A 10064-nucleotide genomic window follows, 5' to 3' on the forward strand; every position below is an offset into this window, starting at 1 on the left:
GTTTTGTTGCACGTTATTTGCTTGTTAATGAATGATGTAGTTTGTTTATGTTAAGTGTCGTTTTGTTCACTGTTTAAATATTTTTCCTTAACACTGTAAGAGCTTTTGAGAGATTGTCTGGTGCCTTGGCAAAACATACATAGACTTTGTAAGAGCTTTCGAGAGATTGTCATTTTTCTATGAATAGATGTTTAATATCGAGGGAATTAGGGTAGATCTACGTGAACAATGGAACTAATTTGGGATGGTGAGGTTCTAATCCGCCTTTGAGATAGGGAAAGAGTTTCATTCGACTAAAAGGGGTAAATAATCGAGTAAGATATGTAAAGACTACAGTTTACGTTGAGGGGTATTGCCACAACAATAGTTTGACAAACCAAGGATTGTAGCTCACGCCAAGTAGTATTGACGTAGCAATCATCCTTGAATACTCTAGTAATCATGTCGGGCAACCTAAGCATAGCACACTAAATCATTCTTAGCGTAAAATAGATTCTCGCCATAGCAAAACCAACCTAAGTTTTTCATAAGAAGTCTGATTGTGTGAGGTTTTTCTGAATATATCAAACTCAACATTTTTATTTTCTTAGACAACTTTTATTTATTTACCTTTGAACATTTTTTTTTGCCTCGACCAAACTTTTATGCACACCACACTTTACAATATTTCTTGCCTCAACGATACTTTTCCATCTGTTTAAACCATTTAATCCCGTTTGTTTCTCTTTTTGGCAAGAACCATAGGACTAGCTTGTGATACCTAGTACTAGCTCTAGCAAAACATCAAAAATTCCCACCAATCCCGTGGAGACGAAACTCAAATTACAATTATATTACTTGCATCGATTGTGTACACTTGCACAGATTTGCTTGCCTTAGTATATACATTTGCAAGCGATCACAAATTATCATTGAAAAATAACAAAATTACCACATCAACTTTTATGTTATTGATAGGGGTGTAAATGAATAGAGCGTTTGGTGAAATGTTCATGAATCATTCATATAACGTTCGTTTATGTTCGTTTGTTAAGCTAAATAAACGAGTATGACAAAAAAAATTATGTTCATTTAATAAACGAAGAAACATAAACATATGTGTGTTCCATTCGTTTATGTTCACGAATAAACTCGTTCATAAACTTGATTATGAGCTTGTTTATCAACTTGTTCATTTATGTTCACGAACAAGTTTGTTTACATGGTCCTTCTTTTTCCTTTTTTTTTACATTTTAAATATCGGTGAAGATAAGGACTAAATTGAACACATGATAAAAGTTAAAATTTAAACTGTGAATTTTAATGAGTTTAAGCACTGTTGGTATAATTTTTCAATTTGTTAGCTTGCAAATGAAAGGGTAAAACTAAAAATTGAACATATAAACGAACATGTCCATGAATGCTAAAGGAACATGTTCATGAATGCTAAAGGAACATGTTCATGAATATGTTCGTGAACATATAAACAAATACGTTAGTGAACATTAAATGAACACGTTCATGAACAATATATAAAGGAACATGTTCATGAATGCTAAAGGAACATGTTCATGAATGATAAAGGAACATGTTCATGAATATGTTCGTGAACATATAAACAAATACGTTCGTGAACATTAAATGAACACGTTCATGAACAATAAATAAACGAACACAATATTAGAATTTTAAATTATCACGAAGCGAACATAAACACCTTCAAAAATAAACAAACGAACTTGAACATAACGTTGTTCGTTCAACTTTGGTTCATTTACACCCCTATCTGTTAAATTTTTAATAGTGGGTGCCCACAATGATATCAAAATGTAACATTAGGTATGATTTTAAAAAAATGGATGATCAAAGCAGAATAAAAATTATAGATGGGGCATTAAATGTGTAGTTTACCATATATTTTTAATATGATAACATATATGATGTACTAATTTAAATTTTAATAAAATATTAAAATAATTATTGATCGTAAATATTCCATAAAAATATATAAAATTTAGAATATCATTTTATCTAAAAATGAGTTAGACCTATTGAACTGCCTCAATAGTTGAAATGAGTTTTGCTCTATAGAATGTGCATAAAGAGTGAAAAATTATTGTTCCTCTCAAATTTTTTGATCGAATAATATTTTAGGTTTTTATTAGTTTAAAATTAAATTAATTCATAATATTAATCTTAACTTCGTTTCTAATTACGAGATATAGAATTTTTAAAGCTAGTATTAAGCTAATTAATATATTTATTTCCTACTTTTAGAGAAAACTTTTGTAATTGAGTTAAAAAATGACTTTTAAACGTATTTTTCTTTAAAAAATATATGTTTAGTATTATTTATTATTTTAAGGTTTAGGATTTAGATTGTATCTGAAAATGTTACGAAGAATATCACATTTTATATTTTTAATAATTTTTTAGGCCACACTTAATTTTACCTTTTTTTAATGGCGTTCCAACCCTTTTATAGGATTTTCTTATAAATCATTCATTATATTAAAATAAAAAAGAAAATACTAATAGGGATGTTCAAATCCGCAATTAAAAAAATAGGGATGTTTAAATTCGGATAACAATGACTTTCAAATTTATGATATTAAATGTTTTCAAATTTAATAGTTAAAATTAAATAAAATAAAAATAAAAGTGATTAAATAAAAAAGAAAAGCCATCAATTAGTCCAAGATTAATGCCAACATCAGCAATAAAAAATATAAAAAAATCAAGTGGATTTTTTAATTTAATAATTAAAATTAAATAAAATCAAAATAAAAGTGATTAAATTTATAATTTATCCAAAATTTTACTATTCAGATCAATCATAACAACTATGTGTGTTCAAATCCGGGTATCCGAGATTTTCAGGTTGCTAAAACTCGGCTCGTGGCCTAGTCCATAAGAGGTGGGATCGTAAAACTTGGATACCTGCATTTTCAGGTTATGAGTATCGATTAATATTTATTTTTCTTTTAGTTTATGTTAACTTTTTTTAAAAAATCCACGTAGAAAAAACATAAAATTTCAAACTTAAAAGTTTCTAATACATAACATAAACATAAAATTAATAAATCTAAATTATATAATCTAAAAGTAAAATTTAAAAAAACAAAAATAAAATAAAATTATAAAATTACAATGAAATTTAAAATAATTTGAGATTAAAAGAAATAATTTAAATGTTAAGGTGAAATAATTTAAATAAAATAAAGATTTAGAATGATAGTGTAAAATAATTTTGAATTTATATATGAAAAGTCTAATTTAAAATAAAAAATAGTATTAAAATTAAAAAAAATGGGAATTAGGTCTGTGGGTACCCAATTAAGAGTAATATTATGACCTGAACCCGAGCAGAAAACCTACTGTCATAACCATTTTTTGTAAAATAATTAAATATTATTTTAAAAACGATTATGACTTTTATTTGGAAAAATTGACGGTTTTGAATTGATTTGGATGAAATTGGATGGGAGTCGCTATCGACCTTTGGTTTAGGTAGGTCGAATACCTAAAAACGTTTTTTTAAAACAATTTTAAGAAAAAACATTTTATAAGACAAAAATTGGTTTGTGTTACCAAAGATTCATTTTAACGGGTTCGTGAATTGATTACGCGTGGGGAAGGATAAGCTCCCCCACAGCGCCCAAAATTGATATTGTGTCGCTTACATATTGTCGTAATATGATCCATTTATTAAGTTGCTTCGAATTAATTAATTAGAGAAAATTCTTTAACTTGAAAAGAAATCTCGAGATTAGCAATCCTCCATCGGGAAAGTTATCTTGTCTATTTCTTATCCGTAAAGAATATTCCTTCCTCAATAAAATGCATATTAAATAAAAAAATTGAAAATTGACATTTGCGAAAAATAATATAAATTGTCATTTAGAAACATGTATTACATTGTTCAACGTAAAATAAAATGAATTAATTAGCTAAAATAAAATCGTTTTATTTCAAGTTCACATTTTGTTCGAATGTCATATCGGATCACACTACTTCGATCAAGCAATGCTTTCCAGCCCATTCTACAAATTATTGTTTTTGAAACTATTCGAATAACGATAACAAATAAAGAAATACAATAGAAATAAACAAGGATGAAAATATGTAAAATAAAATATATACAACAAATAAAGCATACAATATATTTTTTTATACAAATAAATATGGAATATATAAAATATTTTCATACATAAATGACTAAAATAAAAATAAGCAAACATTACAAACCAAAATACAAACAAAAAATAAGCATATAGGGTGATTTCAGGGACCAAAATGGTTTTTAACAAAAACTGGGATGGCTAAACAAATAATTGCAAATAAACCGGAGCCAAGATCAGATAAATTAAATAATACAGGTGCTAAAATTGCAAATAACCCATAAACTATTAAGGAATAAAATATAATGAAAGTAAAACATACATGCAAAATTCAAGATTTAACCCAAAATACAGTACAATGACTAAAATGAAAGATTCGTAAATATCATGACCAATTTTGAATATTAAAATCATGTTATAGCACATGAACTAATGACCTAAATATAAGCATAGAAAAATAAGAGCTCAAAATGAAATAATATAACTTTCATTTAATGGCTAACAATCAAAGTTACAAAATAGCAGGGACTCGAAATGATATTATCTCATACGCGGAATTATAGACTCTCCATTGGCCAAAACAGTGTCGTTTTATCGGCTGATTAAATACCACCCATCAGGGTTTAAAAACCCTAACTATCATTTGCTTCACCTATCTAAAAAAGAAAAGAAAGGAGAATTCTTTCCTTACCCCAATGGCCATCCCTCACTCGTTCCCCTTACGACCATGCACAGTGGCCGGGAGTTCAAACTCACTCTCAAAACAACTTTTTCACACTCCGAAACATAAATCTAACATCCCTTTTCCCCATAATGAACCCCCAAACCCTAGAAACATGAGGTTTTACCTTCGGGTATGGTGGTTTCCTTTGGTCTCGACGAAGCCCACGACGGTGGTTGCTCGGAAAGATAAAACTCTCTTAGCTTCTTGACTTTTTTTATTTTTTTATTCTCTATCTTTTTTAGGCTATGTTTTTTCTTATTTCCCTCTGTTTTCCGAATCCCCCTCTATTTTCTTTATCTCCTATTTTCTGGATGGAAAATCATGATAGTTATTTAGTTAGGGAGATTTTTTTTATTTTAGGTGAAATCCTAAATTTTTGGGATTTAGGGTATTTTTAATTTGAGGTTTTCTAACTTGGGTGATTTGTTTATTGTTGGGGTTGATTTGGTGCACTGTTTGGCAGGTTGATGATGACGACGGCTCGGGAGGTTGTCGGTGGTGGCTCACGCACCAATTTAGGGGTTGAAGAGTCGACCACGGGTCCTGTCCTCGGGTCGGGATTCGATTCGAATCTTGGGTCTTCAGTTTTTTTGATTTGTAATTTGGGTTATGGGTTTGTAATGGGCCTCATTAAATTGTATTGGGCTTTGATGAGGGCCTGCAAAATGTAATAATAATTTAATAATAATAATATACTAATAATATATTTGTAGACCCGGACAAAAATGAGTGTATATGGATGCCCCTCTTTGCACATTCTTGTGTTAACAAGAATAGGGAAAAAATGAAAAAAATAACAAGTTTTTGTTCGGTTCTCTTTTTTGGTTTTGAAATTTGATATGTTTGTTGTTGGAGACGATACGGCTCATACATGATGAGGAGATCTGGTCGGTGGATGACATTGTTCCTACGTGATGAGGAAGGCTTGGTCATCTTTAGGAAAGTGATAACATGATTCCTCCGCGATAAAGACGGTTGGTTGTTTAGGGAAGACGATTGGTTGTTTAGGGGTGACACGGCTCCTACGTGATGAGGAGGTATGGTTGGAGGATGACACAGTTCCTACTTGATGAGGACGGCAGACCATCTTTAGGAATGATAACACGGTTCCTACGTTGTAACACCCCCAACCCAGATACGAGTCTGAGGTGTCACATTGACTTTTCAAAATGGTTTTCTTTACAAATTGGTAAAATTTACAATTTAAGAAAAGATTTACTTACCTTAATTAAAATCAGTTGGTATACAAAACATATCAGAGCATCTTTAACTCAGATCTATTAATACATGCCAACTACATTTACTATGACAAAATACATATGATTTAAACACATTTCTGATCTGAACTGTGGAAATGAGAATCTAACATGTCTTGCTTCTCTTAGCTTCTCTTCTTGCTTTCCGGAACCTACGTGTGAAATCCTAATTATCTAAGTCTATGACTTAGTGAGGCATAAATCATATAATAGAAATTCTAACTCGTAATCATGCATAAACAATTTCAATTATCCTATTATACACAAATATAACACACACACACACACACACACACACATACATATATATATCACCTCAATACTAATTCATATTATGCACTCTTCATGTAATCATATTAAACTATAAACACATTATGCATTAAACATAAATACATACATATGCATATCATCTCATTATCCTTATTATTATACTTATCATTATTAACATTAATATCATTCTTGTTTCTTAGTCATACAATATGGTACCTAACATTTCAATCCAAACAATATGCACATCATCATATAATTTTTGTAATATATTTCATGTCACAAAAGCATATATATATATATCACATATAATATATTCTGTTATTATCTCTTTATTAGCCCATGTACACATATGAGAACTAAAGATACATGAGTACATAGAGGTTGTGCACTATCCTGTCACCCCAGCTCGTATAATTCCCACTAGGGGAGTGTAGAATTTGTCCCGAAGGACCGCGTAGAACCCTCGACTCTTGGCATGCCAACTATACCCCTAGCTCTCATGACACATAACATGGGCATTATTATTTATCTCATTTCACATATTCACATAAACATGTAGTTCACTTTCATATATCACGTAGCTTATGTCACTTAACTTGGATCACAAATACTTATAGTCACGTAGATCACTTTTGCATAACTTATATCAACTTTTCATGTCATTTCACATTTCTTGTCACATTGCTTATATCTTACTCTTATGTTTTCCCATATTCATATATTCACCTACCTTAAAATCATATAGCTTATACCATTCATACATAGTCACATAATTACATATCACATGGTTTATATCATATTCACATATAATCATATAGATCATTATTACTATTTCACATGACTTATCACACTAACAGACACTTATACAAATCATGTAACATACATAGTACCATGTTATCACATATACTCATGCTCACATATAAATCATAACAAACACATGCTTATATCTATGAACTCAAACATTCTACTATATGAAATAGGCTCATCGCAAGTCATATTTCCATTAACACCAGATACTAATAGTATGCACTCACCTGGCCTCACTAGTCAATAACGAGCACTTATAACTCTTTGTCTTTCCCCCGATCGATCTTACTTGCCAATTGATCTTGAACTTGTTTAGGCTTAATATCTACATAAATATACTTTCCAAGACAATCATCAGAAGCCTAAACATCATAACTCGATTCTAATAACTTAAGCTAGTTGATAAACATAATTCACATTTTCCATTAAGGGGGTATCGGTACATTACTAGGGGTATCGGTACCCAAATTCAATTCAAAATTCACAGGTATCGATACATGCCTGTGTGTATCGATACATAGGTATCGATACACTCCTCAATGTATCATTACACTATGAAGATATTCTTCAAAATTTAGTCTTAGTGTATCGGTACCTATTCATAGTGTACCGATACACCCTGTCCAGAACATACTTTTTCACCCGAAAATTCATTAACTCTTCACTAAATTTCCTCATATAAAGCTTCTTTTATACCACCAAACTCAACTATAACCATTTTAACTAACTTCTATCATTTTAACACCTTATTTTCTCCCACAATTCATACAAATTCTTAAAACCAAGAATCTTACTAAATTTTCCATGTAATCCAAACTTAATTCTAACACTTATAACTTCTTATTCACACCTATGGCAAGTCAAATTTAGCTTTCAAATTCATTAAAACCTTCTCATTCAAAATTTCTCTTAAAAACTCTATTTATTTAATCTCTCATAACATATCCATCTTTGAGTTTTTACTTATCTTTAGACTTCCTTAAGCTTTTTTAATACCAAAGAGTCAAAACTAACTTAAAATATTCAAAGAACAAACAACTTGAAATCAACTTACCTTAAAATAGAGCTCACGGGAAGAAGAAAGCAAGAAGAAGAAGAGAGCTTCCAGACTTTTTCCTTTTCTCACCTAACTCCACGTATTTATATCACTTAAAAGGGAAAAAAATATTTCCTTTAAAAAGACCATAATGCCCTTTCATTTTTCATTCTTTTCCAATCAGTTATACCCAAAGAAATTACGATTAAATCCCTAAACTTTTTACTTATTTCAAAATTGAGTACCAAATTTCCAAAATTTACATTTTAGTCACTGACATGGTTATTGGGATGTTACATACGTGATGAGGATGAATGGTTATCTAAGGGTGACACAACTCCTATGTGATAAGGAGGTATGGTCGAGGGATGACACCGTTCTTTCGCGATGAGGATGACAGGCCATCTTTAGGGATTTGTTTCAAGGGAAACATACTCAAAGATGATGCTTCAAGAAAAGTTTTCTCAAGAGAGACAAAATTCATTTTGAGGGTAACGATATCAAAGATAGGTGTTTCAAAAGAAACTATCTCAAGGGAGACAAAACTTGTTTCAAGGGAAACAATCTCAAATGTTGGTTTTTAATTAGAAATTATCTCAAGAGAGACAAAAACTTTGTTTTGAGTAAAAATTGTCTCAAGTGAGACAACATTCATTTTTTAGAGAAAACAATCTCAAGTGAGATTAATTTTGTTTCAATTAAAACAACTTTGAAATTTATGTTTCGAGGGAAAATGTCTCAATGGAGACGAAATTTGTTTTTAGAAAAAAACACCATTAAATGTGATAGACATTCTGCTTGCTCCTTTATGTTGAGTAAATGTATTTAGAAGATCTGATTGTTGACTTCAGAAAGTCAAATCATTGTTTCTTCAAGTTAGAGACATCTGGTCATTTTCGAACATTGATTTCCTAAAAGATCAAAACGATGCATTTCTGACTGACTATCTTAGTTGTTATGATGGATACCGTAATGAAATTTATTTGATGTTTTATCGAATTTGTCCTCAAGAGAGGGAAAATCAAGGTCTTTATTGCACATGATGATGAATGTAAAGATGAAAATTTCATGTGTCATATATGTATGTATATGTTAATCTGTGAGGGGAATAGTTGTGTGAGCAATCTTCATTCTATCCCTGACTTAGTTTGTCTTCATTTCCACCAGAGTGTATTATTGCAAACCTTGACCCAAGACAATTTGTTTTCCTTGCCCCATCAAATTTTGCCCCAAAATATTTGGCTTCCCTTGCCCCAGCTTCAATCTTGAGCTTCTGAGAGATATTCGTTGCATTCCAGGATACTTATAGAGAACTTATCTTGTTGAAAATGTTTTTATTCCTTTGGATTTTCAAAATTTTGAAAAATATCAAAAGGAATTTTGAAAAATATTGCCTCATTCTAGGTTTCACAATCTAAGCAAATGATAAAACAAGAGTGTATTGGATATCAAAAGAATCAAATGCTTTTTTAATCTTTCATAGCTGCAAATCTTTGACAAATATTGATAACTCCATAAAAATGTCATATTTAGGACTTTTTCACTTAAGTTATTGACTTTAAAGAGCCCATTTAGGATCATATAGATGCATTTAGGAGCATATATTTGCATATGGTGAAATTCTGTTTGTCGTATTATTTTATTTTGTAATCAGTGTTACATTATGGGAAGGTGTTTTGTTTGATGATGTGCAAGATTTGGGAGCAAGGATAAGCAAAAAGGAATTGCCATGACATTATGAGACTACTAAGCAAAATGCGATTGTCGCGATAACTTGGACGACATTTCTGGGCAGAAAAGATAAAAAAAGATATTTTTAGTAAGAGCCAGCTGTCATTGTCTATACGTGATTTCTGCAATCAGCCACATAG

The sequence above is a fragment of the Hibiscus syriacus genome, unplaced genomic scaffold, assembly GCF_006381635.1.
Source record: "Hibiscus syriacus cultivar Baekdansim isolate YM2019G1 unplaced genomic scaffold, ASM638163v2 tig00116971_pilon, whole genome shotgun sequence".
Taxonomy (NCBI): domain Eukaryota; kingdom Viridiplantae; phylum Streptophyta; class Magnoliopsida; order Malvales; family Malvaceae; genus Hibiscus; species Hibiscus syriacus.